Below are 27,064 nucleotides of genomic sequence, written 5' to 3'. Positions count from 1 at the left end.
TTCTAGGACTTAACCATAGGCACATGTGCATTCTACAGGACTCTGGAGAGGCCCAAATATGCCACTAGTACATATTATCAGGAATACAGCCCTGTAGTAAATAACAACTCCCCTGTCCAATGGCCCTTCAGAGTGGGGTGTGAGTGATGGCAATACCTTTGTTAATGTTATCTTCCTTAAGTAAGAGACAGTGGGTTTCTTGCCCCAAGTCTCCCAAGTATGATAGTAGGATGAGAATATCACCACTTACTACCCACCTAAATTTCCTGAGCTTGGAAATTGTGGACAAAGGCAGGGCAAAGTCTGGCTTTCCCTGGAAAGAGTGAAGCTTGCTTTTCCTGCACTGTTACCTCAAGGAAAGAAACTATTTTCTTTTCTTAGAGTTAGTTCTATCTGAGCTCTGCTCTTCCAGCAAGGTGCATTCTCAACAGCAAGGGTGTCACAGAGAGCAAGCTATAGGCAGCAGTAGCTCGGGCTGCAGTCCAATCCTGCTTTCCTTGCAGAGTGCACTGAGAGCAGCCACACACATTGGCAGGGGCTGGTGCGGATACTGGCACTGCCAACACAAGCCTTTCAGGTCTGGCTGGCTTCAGCTGCTATGAAACCTGGAACATAGGCGCTGGGGCCCTCACTTACTGAACCAGCAGGGGAGGCTACAAGCTCAGCCCCTGGGGATGAAAGTCCTCTGTCTAAGTCTGCAAATATCCACATACGAGCCTGTTTCCAACATTGCCAGTTACTTCTGGGCCAGGAACACTGAATCTCACTCTGGCTCTAGTCACTCTGAGCCACATTCTTATTTGTCTTCCAGACAGCCAGGCCTAGAAAGCCACCCCTTAGGTTTGTGTCCAGGCTTCTTCACCAAATTTGTTCCTAGTTTTATTTATTCTGTGCAGGGAGAGAGTACCTATTCTGAGACATCTGTAGCAATCAACATACTTAGTCAATATTCAATTCAGCAAGTATTTTCTAAGTGCCTACTATGTGTATGAGGTACTGTTCTGAACCTGGGGATTTAGCAGAGATCAGTACAAAGTCCTTGTTTCTGTAGGGGCAGGCATATGCTCTCAAAAGATTACTCTAGATCAAAAGATGCCCTGTATCAGGAGAGAAATACATGCCCACCGCCCCCATTACCTAGAGCACTCAGGAAGGCAGAATTCTCACTCCTTTTCCCTAAAGGGAGAAGGAAAAGACAGACACAGGAGAAGAAAAGCTCCTCCTCAGAGACCATGCATGCTGCTTCTCAGGCTGATGGGTCCTGAGGATGTCAGGATGGAGCCTTGCCTTGGGCTCAGTCTTGCTCACATGAATCCCAAATCCTGATCTCTCTCAATGCTTTCCATGCTCTGTGCAGCCACCCTCCCCCTATGCTCCCCACCCCCAGGACCTCCCCACAGGTCACCACTGCACTGCTGACTATTATTTCTTAACCCTTGACTCAAGGCCCCAGGTAACCCTGTCTGCTATTCCCCTGCAGGCCATTTGCTTCCTCTGGAACCTCAAACTTTACAGATGATGCCCCCAGCCTACAGTAACTTTGCTTTTATGCAATCAATTCATTCCCTCACCTTTAAGCTTGACAGAAAGTCTTTCTTTTTAAGAAACCAGTTAGCCTTTGTCTATCCTACCAGATTGCCATCCACGAATCTTTCCAAAGGACCTACCATGTGACAGGGACTATGTTAGACATGCTGGGTATACAAAACAGAACAAGATTGACACGGTCTTTTACTTCTCAGGACTTTCAATCCAGTGAAGGAGTCCATAGAAACTTGACAACTCCAGATTGTCCATTCAGCATCCAGGGGGTAGGCCTACACTTTGTTTATCTCCTTTGACCCCATTAACAGTTCTCAACATCTATATTATTTATATGCCATGATATGATGATATGAGCTGTCTTGCTCTAGGTGGAAGGAGTCTTAATCATTCTAACCCTCAAGAGAACAGATTCTTCTTCTTCTTCTTCTTCTTCTTTTTTTTGCATGCTGGGGAACCCAGGGCTTTGAATTTGCTAGGCAAGTGCTTTACCACTGAGCCATAGCCACAGCCTGGCAAAAGAACATCTACCAGTGATCTAATACTCTTTTGAATAATTCAGGCAGATAAGATTCAAGACCCTGGGGTATACTAAGTAATTTTTTTATCAGATTTTTTTTTTTTTTTTTTTTTAAAAGACTAAACACAGGAGTGCTCTGCCTCTAAGCTACATTCCCAGTCCTTATTTTTTCTTAATTTTATTTTGAGACAGGGTCTTGCTCAGTTGCCCAGGCTCAAACTTGCAATCCTCCTGCCTCAGCCTCATGAGTTGCTGGGATTACAGGCATGTGTTACCACATGCTCTGTTACTGTTTTGATTCTATAATAGGCTTCATTTCCCAATAGGAGCCCATTCCACTTTTGGACTCTTCTAAGTGGTAGAAATGTTTCTTTTTCAAATCCAAAAACGTGCCTCCTAATGCTTCTAATTTTGTTCCCTGGGGCCCCATATAAACTCTAATGCTGCTTCTACCTGACTTGCCTCAAATTACTTGAGATTTGCTATTCATATCTTCTCTAAGCTAAAAAGTCCCATTTCTCACTACTCCTCACTCAACTGTCTCCTCAAGTTTCTATTCTTTCACTAAGACTAACAAGTCTCCTAAAGTGAGAATGTGCCCACATGTGACCTGTCAGCAGAGAACAGGGTGGAACACCTCTTCCCTTGCTCTGAATACTTGAATTCTATGGGCAGACTAAATGGCATTACTTTTGCTGTTTGCCATCTTGCACAACTGACAAATTATAAGCTTCTAATCAATAAACCCTCAATTGTTTTTACATGTGTGGCTAAATTGTCTTCCCCCCAAATGATGAGTGCAAGTGCTCCATTAACTATTCCCAAAGGTCTCTTGCAGGATCTCTCCATCCTGCAAGAAATCCATTTAAATGTGCTATATGCTCATTGTAGGTGTGGCTGACTTTTTGGACAAGGGTAATATTTTACATTTGTTCTTTGACCTTGTCTTGTCATATACCATTGCAGCCTATCAAGAACTTTTTTTTTTCCCCCTGTACTGAGGATTGAACCCAGGGGTGCTTAACAACTGACTGAACAACTGAGTTACATTCCCAGCCCTTTTTAATTTTTTTAAAATTTTCACTTTGAGACAGGGTATCACTGAAGTTGCTTAGGGCCTTGGTAGGTTGCTGAGACTGGTCTCAAACTTGCAATCCTCCTCTTCAGCCTTCCGAGTCACTGAGATTACAGCCTTAGTATGAATTACCGCACCCAGCTATCAAGAACTCTTTGGATCCTAAATTTGTCTGAGAAGGTACTTCCTCTCTTGTTCAAGTCACCCCTAACTTGATCAGTTATGCTTCTCAATATCTTTTTTCCCATTAATATGCAATTCTCCTAAGTAAGATTCTTGAAGGCAGGTACTGTGTGTGTTAATGTATTTAAGCAAAACCTACCTATAGTATCTAACACCCACTATGGGTACTTGTTGCACAACATGGATGGGCTGATCATGGCAGGCAGATGGCAGCCTTAGGACAATTCCAGAGGACATCATGGAGAGATGACAGTCACACTGTATACTATGTGAACTATGTTCCCTGAAGTTGTGCAAAACAGCCCTCTGGGCAGATTCAGAGATGCTACTTCTCCTAGATGCTGCTTCTCAAGGAGATTCAGCCTCACTAAGGGATAGGTGTTCTGTTTGGAGGGCTGCCTATAGAATTTCAAATTTGAAATAAGACATCAAAAGAAGCCAAGTTCTGGGCATGTCTTGGCTTATCTTAACAGGGAGCTATTGCCTTAGGGCAAGATACCTCCACATGAGGTGCACCTTAATGCTCTTCAGAGCTCCTCTGATAAGATGTTTTTTTTTTTTTTTGGTACTGGGGATGGAACTCAGGGTCTTGAGTGTTACCACTGAGCTACATCCCTCTTGAGCTCCTAACTTGTATGATCTTAGACAAATTACTGAACCTTGTCTATAAAAGTGCTGATGATTCTGAAGATATCCATCCATTTCTTTTTTTTAAATTACCCAATCAATAAATGGGCACAGGAACTAAACAGACATTTCTGAGAAGAAGAAATAGAAATGGTCAATAAATATATGAAAAAAATGTTCAACATCTCTCGCAATTAAGAGAAATGCAAATTAAAACTACACTGAGATTTCATCTCACTCCAGTCAGAATAGCAATTATCAAGAATACAAGTAACAATGAATGTTGGTGAGGATGTGGGGAAAAAGGCACACTCATCCATTGCTGGTGGGACTGCAAATTGGTGCAACCACTCTGGAGAGCAGTATGGAGATTCCTCAAAAAAGTAGGAATGGAACCACCATTTGACCCAAGTATCCCACTCCTTGATATATATATCCAAAGGATTTAAAATTAGCCAATCCCCCCAAACCAAAGGGTGAATGTTTTCTCTGATATGTGAAAGTTAACCCCTAGTAAAGGGGGCAGGGAAAACAGAAGTTCAGTGGAGTACACAAAGGGCGAGGGAAGGGACATGGGGTGGGAAAAGGAAAGACAGTGGAATGAATCTGACATAACTTTCCTATGCATATATATGAATATACCACAGTGAAGCTCACCATCATATACATCCACAATCAATTAATTAAAAAAACTAACTATAGGTAAATGGCAGAAAGATCAATAGAGGGAAAGGAGCAGGGGTGGGGAAAGGGAAGGGGAAGGAAAGGTAGTGGGGACTGAATTAGAACAAGACATATTCCATGCTTTTATAATTATGTCAAAATGGATTCTACCATCATGTGTAACTAAAAGGAATCACTACAAAATAAAAAGTACTGTAAATTGATCATTTATAATTATATATATTTATGAGTTACAAAGTAATGTTATGATTTACAAATGCAATGTGATTCAATCAAGCTAACATCCATCACCTCAAATTCTTATTTTTTGTGTCAGAACGTCTGAAATGGACCTTCTTTTTTTCTGGGGGAGGGTTCTGGGAATTGAACCCAGGGGTGGTATATTACGGAGCTACACTCCCAGATCTTTTTATATTTTATTTTGAGACAGGGTCTCACTGAGTAGCCCAGGTTGGCTTTGAACTTGTGATCCTCCTGACTCAGACTCACAAGTTGCTGGGACTACAGGTGTGTTTCACTGAACCTGGCAAAATATACTCTTTGTAATTTTGAAACATACACTACTTGTATTAACTATATTCACCATGCAGTGCAACAGGTCATAAACATAACCCCTAAAATGCCTTATTCTTCATGCCTGAGACTTTGTACCCTTTGACTCCAGCCCCATTCCCCTTAGTCTCCAGCCTCTGACAACCACCATTCTACTCTCTGCTTCTATTAATTCAATTGTTTTAGGTTCCACATATAAATGAGAATATGTGGTATTTTTATTTCTGTGTCTGGCTATTTCACTTAAAAATTCTCCAATTCCATCCATGTGACAGCAAGGAACAGAATTTTCTTCCATTATATATGTATACAACATTTTCTTTATCCCTTCATCTGTTTTGGTTGATTATTTAACTTGGCTAATGTGAATAATGCTGCAATGAACACAGTAGTGAAGATACCTCTTCAATAAACCGATTTCAAATCTTTTGGTTAAATACAAAAAAGTGGGACCGCTCAACTTTTCATTGTTAAAGGTCTCTATGATTCTAGGCAGTCACCTTGGAAAGAATGGAAAGAGTTCTGTCACTGAGCTTGATGCTGGAGCTCAGCTGTCATTGGGGACGAGTGCCAAGAGCTAGACTTGTCCTTTTTGGAAGGGTTGAAGATTCAAAATCTGAAACAACAGTGAGAGGCTAAAGAGAATTCCGATGATTGGAAAAAGATGGGTGGTACAGGTTCTTCTCATATGATAAGCTACTCAGGAAGATTTGGAGGGTTTGATGGAATCATTAGCGAAGAGCTCCTCTCTGGCCACAGAGCAGAGGAAGAAACAGCGGACCAGAGTATAAGGCTCCAGAGCGGAAAATTTCTGTTGGTGTCCAAACTAAGTTTTTGGCTTTCTGTAAGGCTTGGAAAGACTTATTCTGATGTTTTAATCACCTGTTTAGTGTTCTGGAGACTCCTGTCAGCGGCCTCACTGAGCCTGCTCCAGCACGCAGAGGGGAGCTGCTGGCTTATGCACCGTGATCTTGTGTGAGCTGTTTCTTTCCCATGGCTGTCTCCAACACTTCACAACTCCCTCTGGACCACTTAGACAGTACAAGCCAAACCTGTGAACCCCACAGGAGACTAAGGACACTCATTTTGGCTAATTTCCCACCAGATCTGAAGTCTGAAGGGGCTCCTTAAGAAGAGCCAAATGCAAATAGATAAGGCACAATCTCTTGAGACCAGTCTGCCAGGAACCTCTGTGGCAGTATAGAGGTTTGCCTTCTAGTACAATCACCACACAGACATGCTGAAGCTCTTGGGAATTTATCAAGAAAGAAGTCCTCACAAGTGAAAAGAATACTGAACAAATTCAGGGCAGGACAATGCTAGAAACAAAAACTCATGAGCCTGCAAGAAGCTCACTGAGAAGCTCAGGGCAGTGGCAAGTAGAGCAAGTCAGCAATTCACTTCCTCTGCAATTTTCATTGGTCACAGCTTCTTGGTGGCTGTGGTGTATATGAATGATAGTTGCTAGGCATTAAGCTATTTCACTTGATTATCACAGTAATCCTGTGAGACAGAAAGCGGAAGAGGAAACTGAAATGCAGAGAAAATGAACATTTTGTCAGTGATGAAGCTGGGATTTGAACTCAGTCTTTGTTCAGTCCTTTATGCTAGCCGGCCTCTCAGGAAGGTTGTGGTACTTTTGCAGAGAGCATAGGGTACCATGGGAGAAAGGGACCTACTTTAAGCCCTTCTTAAAGGATACTGCACTTGCTTTGGCTCAGCAGTGGCCCAAAGATATCCAGGACAAAATAAACAACTGCGATCACCTTGCATTTAGATGAACACAAACTGGGTGCTTGGCTAAGCTACAGACAAGAGCAGAAATACTGAAATTAAAATTTTATCAGGGAACAGTATTTTTCACAATAAAAAACATAAACAAGCTGCTACATGGGAAAAAAGAACCTTATTAAATGATATACTTAATTCTAAAAACAAAATTTATCAGGGTACATGCCCTAAAAGAAGTTCTCTCATTCAGATTTATTTCATTCCCCTGGATGCAATATGGATAAGACCTCTACTGATCAGTCAATGATTTGAATAAATATTATGAAAATAATCACTGATGAATGCTCAGTTAAGACCTATGTATGAATGTCCCTTGAAAGTTCTCTGTGCTACACAGTCCTGAACTTACCCTGGATGCACTGTAAAGAACAGAGTTCACCAGAGGGCATGGGTACAGGAAAACAGAAATCAAAGCTTCCTCCTGCTACCTGGTGCCCAAAGGCTCTACAAATCTATCAATCCCAGAAACTCAGTATTCAAGCAACAGTGTGTCTTGTTCATCAGTCAACCCTTGATCTTAGAGCAAGATATGATGGAAGAGAAGAGAGAACAATAGTCGGCATCTCTCCTGCCCCCGCCCCCCAAATTAACTTCTCAGTGGAAAAGTGGAAAGGCCAGGCTTAGAGAGGAGATGCTGATTTCTGACTGAGTTCTCAGGGAACACTTCCCTGCCATAGAAATTTTCCCTTCACTTCTCATTCCTTTCTCTTTCCAGGGGAAGCTTCTTAATAACTGTCTGTTCTCTAGACTGAGAGTTAACTTCCCTTTGTCTGGCCAGACCACTCTGCACATGCCATTGTACCCTGCTCTACTATGCCAGAGTTTAAGCAGAGAAGCTGCCAATATGCCCTTTATCAGAGAAAGGGAGGCAGTCCCTCAAGGGAACTCTGCTTACTGAGGTAGAGACTTCTATAGCAGTAAATGGCACATACTGCCCTCCCTTGGAGACCTCAGAGAAATCTACAAAGGCTGCACTTAAGGAAGAGCAAAAAGGAAGGGAATGAGAGGGAGGTACTGACCAGAGAAGTCTCAAGTCTCACAAGAGTAACTGAGGACAAGGAAAAGGCTGTCATGAGGGCAAAATTAACCAGGCCCACCGGAGAAGGAGGGTGCTGGGAAAACGAAAAGGCAAATCTTATAGACCACTGCATACACAGGAGGGTGTAGGAGGAAAGTGTTCCAAAGCTGATGACAAGGCAGGCAGGAAACCTCCTTGTCCTTGCTGACAGGAAAGGAAGAGTGAAATTCTGGGTCTTGTCTCTGCAGGATTTCCAGTAGGCATCTGAAGTTCCCCCTCTTCCCAAGGGCGTGCTGACAGCTGGGAATACTACCCTTCAGGTCAGGCAGGGCAGAGATCTAGACCTCTCAGGAGGTCACAAAGAGGTTCAGCAAGGACTTAAACCACGAGCCCAAACACAAATGGGACTGCCATTTCCTGTTGGGTTTCCATGCTATAAAAAAGTGGGGGAGAACTGCCAACTACAAAGTGCTCTCGTTGTCTTCTGTGGAAAATGGAGTAGGCAATATATCCAGCTCCAGGTTCTGACTTGTAAATCTAAGTGAGAACTAACTAGTTGCTAGCTGCTAGAGGTTTACAGTATTAAAGAGACATCCCTCCACCCCCACCTGCTAGCCTTCTGCTTGCTGTTCAAGGACTTCCACGAAGCTGATGACAAAGTTGTCTTGAGCCATTGGAGCAAGGGCAGTCTTGGTCTTTGGCAGCTCCTTCTGAACACCAGTTCACTGTCCTGTGTTCTTAAACAGCTCTGCTGGAACAAGCCATCTGTGAGGGTTATTTAACTTGGAGCTGGAAGAGGGTGAGGATGTGGAAAAAATAAACTGTGCAGCCAAAGGATAGGGCCAGAGAGAGAAGGCAGGTGGCATGTTCATGGAACTGTGTGCCAGGGCCGAGAGTGGGGTGGGACGGCAGAAAGGAATGGTGCCGAAAGGAGGCCAGCATGGGAAGGGCTGAGACATCCAGGACAGTATGGTTTTATTTCCAAAGTAGTGTTCTGTTATTTTCCTTCAAGGGCTCACTTGTGGGTTTCTGTTTCTAGGAGAATACTGTGAGAATCTGACTGTAGCACACCTACCCTGCCTTCTGCAAAGCTATATGAATCCTGCCTGATTTCTTGCTGGACCTAAATCTTAGCCTACAAGGTAAATCTAGTAGGTTTTTGACATCGAAAAGCACAAGATAAAAGCAACAGCTGGAAGGATAGAAATGAGAATGGTGGAAAATTTGAGGGAATGTGTAGGAATTATAGAAAACAACAGAAACTGCAGAATGATCTGGGAAGATGTACAGGAATGTGATGTGTGACTGGATTATACCTCTTTGGAGTCCTCTTAACAGTTCCCTCCCCTTACTATGAAAACATATACTGAGAGAGACTTTTTTGGCACCAGAGATGGAACCCAGGGGCACTTACCCCTAAGCTACATCCCCAGTTCTTTTTATTTTTTATTTTGAGACACGGTTTTGCTAAGTTGCTTAGGGCCTCCATAAGTTGCTGAGTCTGGCTCTGAACTTGTGATTCTCTTGTTTCAGCCTCCCGAGTTGCTGGGATTATAGGCGTGCACCATTGTGCCCAATGAGAGAGACTTCTTCTTAAAAGTCTAGGCATATTTATTTATTTTTCTTATTGCTAGTACTATTAGTTTTTGCAGTAATGGGGATTAAGCACAGGGATGCTCTACCTGTGAGCTACATCCCTGGTCTTTATTTTTTATTTTGAGACAGGATCCAGCTAAGTTGTGGAGGTTGGCCTTGAATTTAAGATCCTCCTGTCTCAGACCCTCAAATTACTGGGATTGCAGGTATACACCATCACACCTAGCTATGCTTATTTTATTTCATTTAATCTTTACTGAAATCTTATCATTCTCATTTTACAGACTAAAGGAATTATCTGGAGTTTTCTTCTGATTAGTACAGAGCATAATGAAAACTAGGATTTATATCTAGAACAGGGAGATATATTTTTCTGCAGATCATTCTGGCAAAATGGCATTAGAGTTAAGCTGCTGTTAATTTATATACATATAAGTTTTCTTTTTTTGTGTGTGATGCTGGTGGTTGAACCTACATGATAGGCATGTGTTCTATCACTGAGCTACATGCCAAGCTCTATTTTTTGTTATTTATTAACCCTTTCCAAATAAGACTAAGAACAGGCTTAAAAGATACCAACTATGAATGGTGTTTAATCTACTTTTGAAGCACAAACCTAAAAGGATAGTCAAATAGTTATAAACTATGCTAAAGTATAGTTTCAGTGCTGTATTCTGATGACAGAAGAAAGAGGATAAAACTCTGTACCAGCTTGTACTAGGGAAACCTACATGCAATCTCAACTGTTGTGTATGTCCCTCTCTCTCTCTCTTTCACTGGGGCTCAAACCCAAGGTCTTGAGCATAGTAGGCAAGCCGTCCTATCACTGAGTTATACTCCCAGGACCAGGATTACTATTTTTTTTTTTTTTTTTTTTTCACTAACCCAGCTCATACACATGCTCGGCAAGTGCTCTGACACTGAGCTACATTCCCCCATTCTTTATTTAGACAGAGTCTTGCTAAGTTGCTCAGGCTGGCCTTCAACTTTTTTTCTTTTTATTCTTTGTAGCTATACATGACAGAAGAATCTATACTGACAAAATTATACAAGCATGGAATACATCTTGTTGAACTTTCTTTTTGGTAACAGGGGTTGAACCCAGGGGCGCTTAGCCATTGAACTACATCCCAAGCCCTTCTTTTTTATGTTGAGGCAATGTCTCACTAAGCTGCTTCGGGCCTCACTAAGTTGCTGAGGCTGGCCTTGAACTTGTGATCCTCCTGTCTCAGTCTCCTGAGTTGCTGGGATTATAGGTATGTTCTATTACACCTGGCTCAACTTTTTTTAATGAAACACAGAACTAAAAGTTGTTATTGAATTCTTTTATTTAGGATAAGTCACTCATGCTACTAACAAATCAGTAAAGAAGTTCAATGAGAGCATCTCATCTGAGAGATACTCATGATACAGTGGCACCCTAGCTTCAAGTGCTGGGCCAAACTAAGGCTGCATAGTACTGTGTGGTTTAAAATACAGCACATGATACAAACAAATGGCACACAAAAGGTTGAATTTTAAAAACAAAATCACCTCAATCACCTCTGGTTTCTAGACCCTCTGTTCTCCAGCCTGAAAGAGTTTCTAGGACATACTTCAGAGATATTTATGCACATATTTTCATATGTGATTAACTTATGAGCTTTTTATCTTTTATATTTCTATGAATGTTGCTATGCTATGCCCCCCCCCATTTAATAGCACATCATGCAGATTAGTGCCATCATTTCTAAAGCACGTTTTATAACAAATGCTAAGGATTATCAACAATTAACTTTAGGAACTGATCCAGAAAACCTAACATGTTTATTGTAATACATTTCTCTGTGTTGGCAGAACTGTCAGGAAGACCTGGTAAAGGCAGCAAGGAGAGCAGAGACGATAAAACCCCTGAAGATGACCTAAGTCCATCAGTCACACTCAAGTTTAACAAGCCTGGGAGTGGTCAGCAAACACATATTCCTTAGTCAGGCAGGGTCTCGAAGGACAAAAGACTGAACAAAAGGGGCTGCATCTGTGTCACAAAAGCATGTGACAAGTATGTATATACGTATGTGCATCTATCTAGTCTGCATGTTACCTAGAAAAGGCCTTTCTTTTCTCCCAAGATCATACTTCCCCAAACATTTTAAGGTGTCCCACTGAATGTATTCAATAAATAATTATTAAGCATCTGCTATGGTATGGCAGGCCCTATGAAAGGCACAAGAAATTCAGCAAAGACTAAAACAATGTTCCTGCTCTCAGGAGCCTAAAATTCCTGTGAGACAGAGAATCAGACAGTGGTGGGAAGCACTGGGAAAAAAATAAAGCAGAGTAAGATGGACAGAGTACCAAGGTGAGAAAAAGTATTGTTATTTTATATAAGGTGGATAGAGAAAGGATCTTAGATGAGGTGACATTTGATCAGACATGAAGCAGTGAGCCACAAAGCAGTTTCCTGGGTGGGTAACTGGAGTGCCAGGAGTCTACACACTGTCGATTACACAGTGTGAAGGAAGGAGAACTGGCTTTTCTAGCTCAATTCAGTGAGAGAAGAGGCCTTTGAGAGTTTATGCAGCTTGCACGCCCTCCATGCAGTTTCTGGAGAGCTTCCATCACAAATGAGAGTTTTATGTTGAATTTTAAGTTTGACCACAAATATTTAAACGTCCCTGGACCACAAATACAGTATCTTCTCTGTGGTTTAGCTGGCACCAATTACTTGTTATGAATCTCTATATGTCTGCCTGTTATTTAAATTTCTTACAGAAGTGCCAAGGTCTTTAGTTGTGATTTACCCTCTTCCACTCCATACTGGTGGGTATGAACCTTGATCAGGCCTAATTCTTGAGGAAAGGAGAAATCTTTACAATTGAGGCTTAGATTTTTAACTATGAAGTTAAATTTCCTATTATTGCTTTTCTCTTCAAAAAATGTCAATGGGGGGTCTGTTTTGGGTTTTTATATTTACACTACAAAATAAAAATTGAAAAACTTTTTTTCACTGAAGTTGAGAATAAAGCTTATAGCTAAATAAATGTTTAGCTATACTAAAAAGCAAAACACAAAGGAATAAAGAGTCCCAAATATCTAAATGTGTACTCTATTTTACTTATCAATTGCTGAGAATTATGACCTGCACTAGAGTTAAAAAGAATATAGAAAACAGTCCCTGCTCCCAGCTGGGCCATAGACAAGCTGGCCTGGGAAATAGCTTTGGTTCCCCAAGCACACAAAATTCTCAAAGGGTTCCTTGGGTTATCCCTAATCCCAGGGTCAGTTTCTCTTACACAGCTGCTAAGGGAGCCATGTGGCATTCTTATCAAATGAAGGCACATAGGCAGATCATCTGAAACTCATGAGTATCAAAGTAATCGCTCCTACTTCATTCTGGATATTTGTTACTGTCTTCATCTTTCTCTTAATGGACCTTTGAGCTGTGATTCTCACTCATATTCAGGTTGTGTGGGTTTTATAGGAGACTAGCAGAGCTACTTGTTATGAAGTAACAAACCCATGCAAAACAAATTCTAAGTACAATGTCCACCTTGATAAAATGAACAATGACTTTCAAAGTATTCAACTTGAAAGGTTAGAAATAAATTTTTTAAAAACTACCACCAATCTCTAATTAGAAGAATTTTAAATGCATGTTTCTAACTAATTCATCTAACCTTCCAGTTTTCTTGTGAAATGACTGAAGAAAAAGGCAAGTACATGCCAGAAACTTTGAGGAATTTTATGCAAGATAAACTATAGAGGGGACTGGAGTGAGGAAAAAGACAACTGATTTTCTACCCTTTGTGGGCTTGATAAGAGCGGAGACCATAGCTTAGCAGCAGTGCCCCACTAATAATACCCTTATCATGGAACAACTAGGCCAAGAGTCAAGGTACATGGGAATACAGTTAGAAGGGCACACCTGGGTTTCACCCGGGCTGATGGTCTGCTGGTTTACAATTAATGTGGGTGGTTAGAAGGAAGACAATGCTGAGATTGAATGCTACTGCTGCTATTACTACTTTTTTTTTTTTTCTTTTTGTGGTGCGGGGGACTGAACCCAGGACCTCACATGCTAGGCACTCTACCACTGAGCTACAACCCTAGCCCTGGCTGGCTTCTAACAAGAGGTAAAAAACAGAATAGGAACACTAAATTGAGAAACTTGGTCCACTGCGATAAACACTGGGTTTAGCTATAGTTACATCTAGCCCTAGCTGCTTCTCTATACTCCTATTTTAGAAGAGTTTAACCCCAACAGTGTAAATCAAACATTCCTCTTTCCCTTTATCTGTACTGAAAAATCTTAAGAACCATCTATACTCTCAAAACAAGTATAGATAAAACAAAACACCAAATAAATAAAAGACATTACAGTTGAACAGAAGGGTACCAATCTAAGGAATCGGTAAACGTATTTCTAGAAGAGTCATTGAAAAAATAAGTCCAAATTTTGGAAACTTTAATAAGATTTCACAGCAATGGCACAAAAACAGATAAACCACTAGAGCAGAACAGAGTCTAGAAAGAGAGCCAAATATACATAACCACCTGACTGATGATGACAAGGCAACATTGTGGTTTTGAGGGGAAAACTGATCTTTTAATAAATGGTGCTGGATCAATTAGATATCTATATGTAAAAAATTAACTTACATTAATGCCTTATATAAGGTCCATGTGAGATGGACCATAAACCTAAACATGAAAGGTAATATAACCTCTTGAAGAAAACATAGACTATTTTCCTGACAAGCAAACATTTCTTAAATAGAACACAAAAAGACTAAGCATCTGGGTGAGGTGGTGTGTGTCTGTAGTCTCAGCTACTGAGGAGGCTGAGGCAGGAGGCTCACTTGAGTCTTACTGGGCAACAGAAGGAGACCCCTCCTCAATCAAACAATCAAATTAACTGAGCTGAAACTTAACACTAATGCATATTACTAAGCCTCAATAAAACAAAGTAAGAATCAAGTAAATGAAATTTCAAATTAGATTAGGCAGTCATATAGAGAAAAACAACCAGGAGAAATGACAGAAAATGCAGTAAGCAGCAGTAAAGAAAACTGAAAACAATACCCACCCCCAATTAAAAGAATAGAAATCTGAATTAGTGAAATAGATGACTTATGGAGCCTCTTCTACAATCAGAGGAAAAAATACAGATAAAAACACGGGAAAATATTTAAAATGTGTTGTTTGCCAAGCGCAGTGGCTCATGTCTGCAATCTCAGTGGCTTGGGAGGCTGAGGCAGGAGAATCTCGAGTTCAAAGCCAGCCTCAGCAAAGGTGAGGCACTAAGCAACTCAGAGGGACCCTGTTTCTAAAGAAAATGCAAAACAGGGCAGGGGATGTGGCTCAGTGGTTGAGTACCCCTGCGTTTGATCCCCAGTACCAACAAAATCAATAAATAAAAAATAAAAATAAATAAAAATGTGGACACACAACTTGAATCTTTCAAGTTATTCCAGAATGATGAGAACTGACAGGAAAAGAACAATAATTTTTAAAAAATGAGCAAGAAAGGGGGTGGGGGAGAAAGATTTAAAGTCTGAATAGTCATGCTAAGAAACCAATACCTTCATTAGGAATGGCAAAATAGTGTTCTTGTTTTTTGTTCTGTTTCTTTTTTTGAAGTCATCAGAGTCTTCATTTGTCTTCAATGGAGAGTGCCATGATCACTTAGTAATCTTTGGCACAAAATGAAAAGCACACCTACACTTATCAGACATCTGCCATTCGTGACTCAGACATATCTTGATTTCCAAGAATAATGAAAACAAAAAACCCTGCTACCATTTTTAAAAAATAAACATCATGGGCTGGGGTTTGGCCTAGTGGTAGAGTGTTTGCCTAGCATGTGTGAGGCACTGAGTTCGATTCTCAGCACCACATAAAAAATAAATATATTGTCTCCAACTACAGCTAAAAATATTTTAAAAAATAATAAACATCATGTACAAATATATTTGGCCTCAGACATTTTTGTCCCAACACTAGAAGCCATTCATTGAGTAGGGCAAAAAACAGACATTCTCAGATTAGCAAAGACTTAGAAAGATAATACACATTTTTCTTTCAGACAAAAATATAAATCCTTCAACATGTACGCCAGCAGAATAACTTATTAGTAAACAATAGAGAACATTTAAAAAGTCTTAACAAACAGCATAAAAAAAGGGAGATAGGGAAACTGTTAAATATCAAAGGAGCAGTAAGAGACATATCTATGAAATCCAAAAAGTATGAAGTGTGTTTAGATCTTCCTTTTCATAAACTGTGAAATAGCCTTTTGGGGATGATCTGGGGAATTTGAAGTGAACCCTGTAATATTAACAAATTATTAATTTAGAAATGTATAATGGTATGTAGGTTATACTTAATATAAAATACTTAAAATTTAGAAATATCTCCTACAGTATATTTCATATAATGAATGAGACTTGATTAAAAATCTTCAGAAACAAAAGTATGGCAGGAGACAAGAAAATGATTGAATCGATTAAAAAAAATTGAAAAATAATTGGCAAAAATACCTGCTCAATCTACACAGTGATTTGTTATACTATTCTCTTTACTTTGTTCTACATTTCAAAATCTCAACATTTAAAAAATTAAAAACAAAACAACAAAATTCCAAAGAACAAAAGTGAATATACTGTATTAAAAAAAGATATGGCAAGGTCAGGGGTTGTGGTGCACTCTTGTAATCCCAGCCAATTCAGGAGGCTAAGCAGAAAGAGGTCAAGTTTGAGGTCAGTCTCTACAACTCAGCTAGATCCCACCTCAAAATGAAAAATAAAAAAGGGCTAGGAATGTAAATCAATGGTAGAGTACCCCTGGGCTCAACCCTATACTGCAAAACAAAAATATAACTGGCAAAAAGCAGGAAGATAATTGTATATAAGTGATATTAATAGGATTCTAAAACAGTCCAATTGTCAGAAATTATTCTTCAAAGAAAAGATACATACTGTAAAATATTTAATGATTCATAATGTATTCATCTGGGTACTGTGGCATGGGTTTGAATTGATGGATGTCTGACATTAAATAAGGTGCTTGATCTTTCTGAAAAATGGGGATAATAACAATATTTATCCCAAGTAGGGGTTATTATGAAGATTAATACTGGTATACTAGAAACTAATGGTTACTATTATTACTAAAATCTCATTGACACTGTAAAAGTTAGGAATTTGGGGTGGTAAAAGGAGTAAGCTGCAAGTGCTGCATCTGTACATGAGGCGGTGTGGCAGAAATTGCTAGTTGTTTCCCATTATCTGCTCTCCTCTTCATCTGTAATGGAACATCCTGAGTTTTAACTGTTCACATGGCTTTTTAGAATAAAAATATTTACCAGTATTTACTAAAGCTAGATTGGGCCACATGACTCAATTCTGGCCAACAGAATGCAGTCAGAAATGGACATGAACCCCCAGGACAGGAGCTTAAAAGAAGAGGTCTCTTTCTCACTGAAAATGAAAGCCATGTACAGCAGAGCAACAAAATGAACAAGGCTCATTTTGATACCACACAGTGCCAAGTCAGAAAACCTGGGCTTCTTCCACTTGAGAGGGAAATCTTATCTCTACCTTAACTTATTGTTACTTTAGGATTTTGTTTCTTGCAATTAAACATTATCCTAACTAAAATAAGAGACTAAAATAAGTAGAGAAAATAATTAAAAGTATTTTATTTTACAAATTACGATGAAGAATTAAAATGAAATAGGCACAGAGGTGATGGTTGCATATCATGAATGTTCTACGTTCCCTTGAATTGTTTGCTTTCAATGATTAATTTTGTTAGATAAATTTCATTTCAGTAAAAAAATTTTAAATGCATTGTATAAATACTGTTTAGAAGAGACTGTCTTAAAACAATGAGATTAAAAGGAGAAGGAGAAGGAGAAGGAGGAGAAGGAGAAGAAGAAGAAGAAGAAGAAGGGAGTAGGGGATAGGCAAAAATCTGTCAGGCAAAGACAAAAAAACAAAGCAAAAACCCAAATAGGATACAAGGCAAGAATGAAATGAAAAGAAAATGTACAAAGCAAAAACCCCTGAGATACAAGGAGGAAACACAAAAACACAAGTGCAGTTGTGGACCAATACCACTTTAACATATCGAGCAGGTCAAAATAGTAATTCAGACAATAAGAATAGTGTAATTAATAATGACTTAGTAGTTATGTATTCAATTTTGAATGGTACAAACATACATTCTTAAAATCAATGAAACTTAAGAAGAAAAGATTATTAAGTTGTAATTAAAAAAAAAAAAAATTTCCCATAGTGCTGGGCATGGTGTTACACATCTGTAATCCCAGAGACTCAGGAAGCTGAGGCAGGAGGATTTCAAGTTCATGGCCAGTCTTAGTAACTTAGCAAGACCCTGTCTCAAAACAAAAAATAAAAAGGGCTGGGATGTAGCTCAGTACCCCCAATCCAAAAATAATTTTAGAAAAATGGATGATTTTCTGGATAAGTTAATGAAACTGGAAATGCTCTCCAGCATTACTGTGGAGGTGTTTATACTATTGCATATTTTTGTCAAATTTTATCCAATTGGTGAATTAATTAAGTAATTAATTAATCTGGTAGCAGGGATTGAGCATAGGGGTGCTTAGTCACTAAGTCACATCACCAGCCCGTTTTTATTTTGAGACAGGGTCTTGCTAAATTGCTGAGGCTGGCCTTGAACTGTTGATCCTCTTGCCTCAGTCTTCTAGGTCACAGATTACAAGCATGCACAACTGTACCCAGCCAACTGGTGAATTATTTATTCTATATATTTATATTATATTTTAACAATCCTGACTAAAAATCCAACACAATAAGTAAAAAATCTGCAGTCCCTCAAAACAAAACAAAACAAAACAAAACAAAAACAAAAACAAAAACAAAAACAAAAAACAAGAAAGAAAGAAAAAAAGTTTATCCAAAAGTACTACAGGCTGAGACATCTTTACAGGTGAGTTCCTTCAAATGATTTATATATTCATTCAATGAGTATTTATTAGTGGTAGGGGAGGAGTCTATGCCCTAGAAACTGTTCTAAACACTAGGGATTAGAACAGTAAATAAAAACAAATTAACATGCTAGTAGAGGAAAAATAAATAAGTAAAACAGTGGTAGAGTGCTTGCCTATCATGCTCTAGGCCCTGGATTCAACCTCCAGTCCCACGATAAATAAGTGAATATATAAATAAAAATAAAACCAAAAATCAACCGTCAGTGATGGTAAGTGCTAAGAAAAAAATGCATAATAAGAGAAGACAGTATATCTGGGGCCAGGGTACTGTTTTTTATTTTTTTGGGTGGTGCTGGGGATTGAACTCAGGGGCACTTAACCACTGAATTATATCACCAGCCATTTTTTATTTTGAGACAGGGTCTTTATGGCCTTGCTAAATTAGTGAGGCTGGTCTTGAACTTGTGATCCTCCTGCATCAGCCTCCCAAGTTGCTGGGATTATAGGTGTGTGCCACCATGCCCTGTCCAGTCCTATTTTTTATTTTTGTGATAGGGTCTTTTTAACTTGCAGAGTTTGTGATTCTCCTGCCTCAGCCTCCACACTAGTTGGGATTACAGGTGTGTTTCACAGCACCTTATTCGGATGCTCATTTATATATGTGGGAAATAACTCTCTGATAAGGTTGCCCCCCTAAATAGGGATCTCATGTAAGTCAGAAACTAATGCAGTGGGGTAATAATAAATAGGATAAACAGAAGTGCAAAGGCCCAGCAGCATGAGTTATTTGGCATGGCTGAAGAATGAATAGGCCAGTTGGGTTAGACAGGAATAAGTGAATAGTGGTAGATGGTATCAGAAAGGAAGTAAGCCATGGCAGGATTTTTTTTTTTTTTTTCCCCTGAATGACAGAGAAATTCTCTGGAAGGGTTTGAAGAAAAGATGTTAAACATTCCAATTTATATCTTAAAACATCATTCTGGCTGCAGTGTTGGGATTAAACTGAAGGGGAGGCAAAGATGGAAATCAAAAAAGGGTACTGAAAAGCTACAGGCAGGAAAAAATAACATTTTAGACTAGGATGGTGAGATGGATATGGTTCAACAACTGAAGTCCAGATATATTTCAAAGGCAGTGATAAGAGTGCTAATAGACTAAAGGTGGGGCATAAGAGAGTCCAAGCAATATTTATTTTCCAGGTCACAGAAAAAGAAAAGCTGCTTCCTATTTCTAAAGTCAGCATACTATAGCTCCAGCACAGTGTACACCTGTAATCCTAGCTACTCTGGAGGCTGTGGTGAGGAGGATCTAAAGTTTGGAATCAGCCTAAGCGACTCAGCAGGACCCTATCCAAAATAAAAAAATAAAAAGGGCTGGAGATACTGCTTAGTGGTAGAGTGCTTGCCTAGCATGGATGAACCCCTTCCAAAGGAAAAAAAGGAAGATTTAAGTACACAAAATTTTAATCTCTGAGAAAATTTCATAGATAATGGAAGGTAAACTGTATAAAATACTTCTGATATACCTCCCCTAGTATCCCCAACCACAAAAAAAAATCCTGTAAAGAGATTAGCATGTGTCAGTGTACTCAGATTATAGCATAATGTATACATGTTCATATGTGGTAAAGTTTAAGTTAAATGTGAACAGACTAAATAAATCAACAGATGATGCCAAGATCATTTTAAAACTATTTTGAAAAAAATTAGGTTAGATTTCTACCACACACTGTATAGCAAAATAAATTCCAGATGAAAGATTTAGTAATAATTTTCTTTCTCTCTCCTTTATACCCCCGCCCCCGGACCCCCAACTGTTCTGGACATCAAACCCAGGGCCTAGGACATACCAGTTAAGCAATCTACTTCTGACCTATATCCCCAGTCCCCAATAATTTTTCAAAAAGTAAAACAATAAGAAGAAAACATCTTATTTGAGGTTAGGAAAACTTTTCTACAGATAAAAACAGAGGGAAAAACGGAAAGATTTAACTACAAAAATTTTAATTTGCTTGAGAAAATTCCATAGATAATGGAAGTAAATTGTATAAAATGCTTCCAATATAAATGACTGAAAAGAATTAAAATCCTTAGTATCAAGGCCCTAAAAATTTTAATTAAATTTTAATTAAATTTAATTAAATTTTAATTAAAAATGGGAATCTTCAGAAATATGAAGATTCCTCAGAAAACTTAGAATGGAACTACCATTTGAACCAGCTATCCCACTCATCAGTTTATATCCAAAGAACTTAAAATCGGCATACTACATTGATGTAGCCACATCAATTTTTATAGCAGCTAAACTCAAAACAGCTAAACTATGGAACCAACCCAAATGCCCTTCAACAGATGAATGGATAAAGAAAGTGTGGTATATGTACATGATGGAATATTACTCAGCCTTAAAGAAGAATGAAATTATGGTATTTGCTGATAAATGGATGGAGATGGAGAATATCATGCTAAGCGAAATAAGCCAATGCTGAAGAACCAAAGGCTAAATGTTTTTCTCTGATATGCAGATGTGAATTCACAATAAGGTTGGGGGGGGGTAGGGAAGAACAGAGGTACTATGGATTAGACAAAGGGGAATAAAGGAATGGGGTATGGGGGTAGGAAGACTAGTAGAATAAATCAGACATTATTACCCTATGTGCATACAAGATTACATGACTGATACGATTCTACATCATGTACAACCAGAAGAAAGAATAGTTATACTCCATTTATGTATGGTGTGTCAAATACATTCTACTGTCATGTATTAACTAAAACTAGAACAAATTTAAAAAATGTTATCAAATCATTAAAAAAAATGGGCAGAGTTGGGAATGTAGCTCAGTGATAGAGTAAATGACCAGCACTGTAGGGGAGAAAGGAAAAAAAAAAGAAAAAGGTAAAGGTACAGGACAAGGTAATTCACTAAGAAGATATACAAATGTTATGCTCAGAAGCACCTGATAATTCCTCTTTTGCTGAAACTTCTTTTTTCTTTTTTTGGTGTTGGGGATTCAACCCAATTTTACCACTGAGCTAAAGTTTTTTTTTTTCTTTTAAATTTTGAGATAGAGGCGGGATAAGTCATCAACACTGGCCTCAAACTTGCAATCCTCCTATTTTAGCCTCCAGAGTTACTGGGATTATAAGCAAGCACCACTATGCCCAGTTTGCAATTTATTTTTCTTTTCTTTCTATTTTTTTTTTTTTTTAACCCCTGTGGTACTATGGATAGGACCCAAGGCCTTGTGCATGCTATGAAAGTGCATGACCCTGAGTTACAAACTCAATTGTAGAATTCCTCAAGATTTTCAATATCAGTTTATTAGCTATTAGTGTATCATTACTTCAAATACCCATTTTATTTATTTGGTGGTACTGGGATTGAACCTAAGGGTTTGTGCATGATAGGCAAGCACTCTACCACTGAGCTATATTCCCAGTCCTCTTTGTGTTTTTATTTTGAGTCAGGGTCTTGTTAAATTTCCCAGGCTGACCTTGAACCTGCAATTCTCCTGCCTCAGTTGGAATTACAGATTTGTACCAATGAGTCTGGCAAACCCATTTTATTTTTAGCTCTCAAATGGAATAACAACTTACTATATTTATTGTTCACTGAAAAGTATATTTACTAGTCTTTACTCCAACAGTTATTCTGGCTATTTAAAAAAAAAAATCAAAGCTAGATTTAAAAGTCTAAAGATTTATCATCCCTAAGAATATTCAAAAGAATATGTTATGGCTCTAGAAAACAGATCCCAAAACTCTAAATAATAGAAACAGTGCTAATGTTAATGTGTACAAATTCCTGTTGTTCAGTGAAGGAGTTTTGCTTAAAATAAATAAGCTCCTAATGGTCCAAATTTCCTTCAGATAACAATGATAAACTCTGGGTAAAATTATAATAAACAAAATACTTGAAGGTACTAGATAGTAAATCAACATAGGTAGATTCACAAAGGGACATGACACCAGAAGAAGGAGCTGGGGACAGAGTTAGCTCCTTTCCAAATTTTAGGAGGGCAGGTCACAGAACTAAAACTCTTCTGGAAAACTCAAAGTCTCTCTTGCCTGAAGAAACACAGGACAATGTTCAGTATAATCAAAGCTGCTGCAAAGGAAGGAAAGAAATCCCAGAAAGGAGTGAGCCAGAGAGAGGACAATCCACATTTGGTATATAAAAAAATGCCCAAACTTCTGAATTATATGGGCACAGTTTGTGCAGTCACACAAACAGACAAACAAAATGGATATCTGACTTAGTACAACTGAAATCCCACTAAAATGAAACCATCAATCCTCTCTGGAAGAATAAAACAAAATCCAAGCTTCTACAACATAACATTCACAATTTCAGGATAAAATTCAAAATTCTTTCAATATATAAAGAAAAGGGAATATGTGATGTACCTCAAGAACAAAGTAAGTAGAGTCCAATTCTGAAATGACCCAAATATTAGAATTAACAGCAAGATAATCAAAGTTACTATAAATATAGTCAATGAAGAAAATAAGATAAAAAAGAAATAAAATAAAAAAGAAATCTTAGAAGAGAAACAAAAATTATGAAAAAGAACCAAATGGAACTTCTAGAACTAAAAACACCCTAAATGGAATAAAAAAAGTCCTTAGATGGACATAACAGACTATTAACATGACAGTGAAGTAACTAAATCTGAAGTTGGAATAACAGAAATCATCTAATCTGAATAACACAGGGGAAAATAAATTATTAAAGCCTCAGATAAATGGCAGACCAAGCAAAAGGTTAAACATTATATGTAACTGAATTCAAGACAGAGAAAGATTGGAGCAGGAAAAACAAAACAAAACAAAAAACTTCAGTAATGTTTGAAAGTTTCCCCAAATTTGGTGAAAGAAAAATAACAGATTAAAAAACCAGAGCTAAAAAGCCAAAAGCAATATAATGCAAAGAAAATCATGTGAGACACATCATAACAAACTACTGAAAACCAAAGTTACAGAGAAATTTTTTTTTTTTTTTTTTTTGCGGTGCTGGGGATCGAACCCAGGGTCTTGTGCTTGCAAGGCAAGCACTCTACCAACTGAGCTATCTCCCCAGCCCCAGAGAAAATCTTGAAAGCAGTCAGAGAAAAATGACACATTACATACAGAGAACAATCTGAATGTCTTATCAGAAGCCTCAGATGCTTTAAGACAAGGATATAGCTCAGAGGTAGAGCATCCCTGTGTTTAATCCCCAGAACTGCGGAAACCCAACCCCCGCAAAAAAACTCCCCAAACCCCTTCTACGTTCGACAACTATAACACACATATTTTTCAAGTGCACACAGAATGTTTTTTCAAGTTAGACATGTGTTGAGCTATAAAATAAGTACTTACTTTTAAGTAAATACTTTTAAAAGGACTGAAATTATGCAGATTGTTTTCTGATCACAACTGAATTAAAATAGGAATCAATAACAAATTCTCAGAAAATCTCCAACACTGGGAAGTTAACACACTGATAATGTGTCAAAGAAGATATTATATGAAAAATTAGTGATATCTGTAAGTTGAATGATAATTTAAAAAAAATCAGAATGTATGGAACAGAGTTAAAGAAGTAAGAGGAAAATTTATAGCCTTAAGTGTATTTATTAGAAAAGTCTATAAGAAATGACCTAAGGTTCTCAGTCTAAAAAGCTAAAAACAGGGGCTGGGGAGATAGCTCAGTTGGTAGAGTGCTTGCCTTGCAAGCACAAGGCCCTGGGTTCAATCCCCAGCACTGAAAAAAAAAAAAAAAAAGCTAAAAACAGCAAACTCAAAGTAAAAATAAAATAATGAAGATAACATTAAAAATTGATAGTAAAGACATGTTATGAATCACCTTATACCTAAAAATTTGGCAGCTTAGATGAAATATAAATTTCTTGAAAACTAGAAGTTACACAAACTGTTGCTTAAACTTAAAATGGGTAATATGATGAAACAATATATGAATAACTATATATATTAAATTGAATTAATTATCAAAATTTCCTACAGAAACAAGTCAATGTGGTCTTATGAGTAAATTCTATTGATCACTTAAGAAAAAATTAACACCACTCTTACACAGTCTTTCCAAAAGATTACACTTTCTAAATCATTTAATAAGGTCAAAATAACTCAAAGGTAAGGTTGCAAAGATTTTTACCAACATATTGACAAATCTACTCTAACAAATAGAGTTTATTTAAGTAATGCAAGATTGTTTTAACACTTAAAAACCTATCAGAGGCTTGTTTTTTTTTTTGGGGGGGGGGGGCGGTGGGTAACCAGGGTGAACTCAGGGGCACTCGACCCCTGAGCCACATCTCCAGTCCTATTTTGTATTTTATTTACAGACAGGGTCTCACTCAGTTGCTTAGTGCCTTGCTTTCCCTGAGGCTGGTTTTGAACTCACAGCCCAGTTGGCCCTTAAAACTTGGTAAGAGATGGGTGCGATGGTGCAAGCCTATAATCCCAGTGGCTCGGGAGATTGAGGTAGGGGGATTCTGAGTTCAAAGCCAGCCTCAGCAAAAGTGAGGCACTAAAGAACTTAGTGAGACCCTGTCTCTAAATAAAATACAAAAGAGGGCTGGGGATGTGGCTCAGGGGTTGAGTACTGGGCAGTCCCCAGTACTGCCCCCCGCCAAACAAAACAACTCAACAATAAGAAAATAATCCACTGTGTACAGTGGCACATGCCTATAATCCCAGAGGCTCTGGAGGCTGAGGCAGGAGGATCAAAGCCAATCTCAGCAATTTAGAGAGTCCTAAGTAACTTGGCAAGACACTGTCTCTAAATAAAATATTAAAATGGGGCCAGGGATGTGGCTCAGTGGTTAAGCACCCCTGGGTACCAAAAGAAAACAATCTAACTTAAAAATGTATGAGGCTTGAAGCATAGGTTAGTGGTAGAACATAAGCTCGGCATGCAAAAAGCCCTTGATTTGGGGTCAGGGGGTAGCTGCAGACGGACAGTATGCCTTTATTTTATTTATTTATTTTTATGTGGTGCTAAGGATCAAACACAGTGCCTCACATGTGCCAGGCAAGTGCTCTGCCACTGAGCTATAGCCCCAAGATTTAATCCCTAATGCATGCTGATGTGCATGCAAATGCACAAAGGCAAAATATCTGAGCAAATGCCTTATCAATTAGATATATATATGGCAAATAAGCAAGGAAAAAATACTCAACATCATAAGTTAAAGAGAATCAAAAATTAAAATGAAAAAAACAACGACACGCCTAGATTGATAAGTAAAATGTAGAAACATATAGTGGCATGAAAAGTACTTAGGGATAAACTTAACCAACAATGCATAAGACCTCTACAGTGGAAACTACAGCAAGGTGGGTAACACTTTTTTTTTTTTTTTTTTTTTTTTGGTACGGGGATTGAACCCAGGGGCACTCAACCACTGAGTCACATCCCCTGCACTATTTTGCATTTTATTCAGAGACAGGGTCTCACTGAGTTGCTTAGCACCTTGCCATTGCTGAGGCTGGTTTTGAATTTGTGATCCTCCTGCCTCAGCCTCCCAAGTTGTAGAGATTACAGGCCTGTGCCACTGCATCTGGACAGTGGCATGTACTTACAACCCCAGCAACTAGGGAGGCACAGGCAGGAGGATTGCAAATTGAACACCAGCTTGGGCAACTTAGTGAGACCTTGTCTCAAAACAAAAAACAAAAAAAGTGTTGGGGATGTAGCTTAGTGGTAGAGTGCACCTAGGTTCAATCCCTGTACCGCCCAAACCAAAAAGCAAAGAAACAAAAAGCCAAAAACCTCTAAAAGAAGACCTAAGTAAAAGGAAAGCTATACCATGTTCTAAAGTAGAATACTGTTAAGATGTCAATTCTCTCCAAACTGATAGATAAAATAAACTCACTTCCGATCATAATTTTACTGTTTGTCAAAAGGACTGTAAAATAAATCAATGAAAAAGAAGAGATTGCACAGGAGAGCTCCACTCAAATGCTCATCCGATATTTGACAGAAGTACTGAAGCAATTCAATGGAGGCAAACAATGCCTTTTGAACACACATGCTTGAGTAACAGTATAACCACGTGGGGAAAAAAGTCAAAACTCAATCCTTACCTTGCAAAAATCCTTACTACATACAAAATTAATTTGAAATGGATCATAGATCTAAATGTAAAAGCTAAAACAATATAGCTTTTAGAGGAAAACCAAGTAGAACAGCTTTATAACTTAAGGGTTTAGTTCTCAAAAAGTAATATCCAAAAAAGAAAAACATGGTAAGTTTTATTTTATTACAATTAAAAACTTTTGCTCACCAAAAGACACTGTCAAGAAAATAAATAAGAAAGTCTGAGTGAAAATATTTACAAAATACATATCTGACAAAGTACTTGTATCCAGAACACACAATAAGAAAGTAAACAATCCAATTAAAGAAAACAGGCAGAAGATCTCAATAGCCCTTTCACTAAGAAGATATCTAGGGCTAGTAGCTCGGTGGTAGAGCGCTTGCCTAGCACATGTGAGGCATGGGGTTCAATCC

At 38.5% G+C, this 27,064-nt stretch overlaps 2 protein-coding genes across 13 annotated transcripts in view; one reads left to right on the top strand and one right to left on the bottom strand.

Moving 5' to 3' along the window:
- HIC1 (HIC ZBTB transcriptional repressor 1) overlaps positions 1-27,064 on the top strand; it is a 242,190-nt gene that overhangs the window by 34,970 nt on the left and 180,156 nt on the right. For 6 of the 12 annotated variants that reach the window (XR_013762388.1, XR_013762389.1, XR_013762392.1 and 3 more), the window contains exons 2-3: positions 9,032-9,134; positions 11,425-11,626. The gene's annotated coding sequence lies outside the window, so the exon portion shown is untranslated. Of the gene's footprint in view, positions 1-9,031; positions 9,135-9,717; positions 9,795-11,424; positions 11,627-27,064 lie in introns of all 12 variants that reach the window. The other 6 variants (XR_013762391.1, XR_013762396.1, XR_013762398.1 and 3 more) reach the window with 3 other exon arrangements.
- The window catches only part of SMG6 (SMG6 nonsense mediated mRNA decay factor), a 234,375-nt gene that overhangs the window by 29,560 nt on the left and 177,751 nt on the right, over positions 1-27,064 (bottom strand).

Source organism: Sciurus vulgaris, assembly GCF_902686455.1.
Source record: "Sciurus vulgaris genome assembly, chromosome: 3".
Taxonomy (NCBI): Eukaryota; Metazoa; Chordata; class Mammalia; order Rodentia; family Sciuridae; genus Sciurus; species Sciurus vulgaris.
Note: the sequence above shows the minus strand (reverse complement) of the source record. Positions and strands in the feature narration are given on the sequence as shown.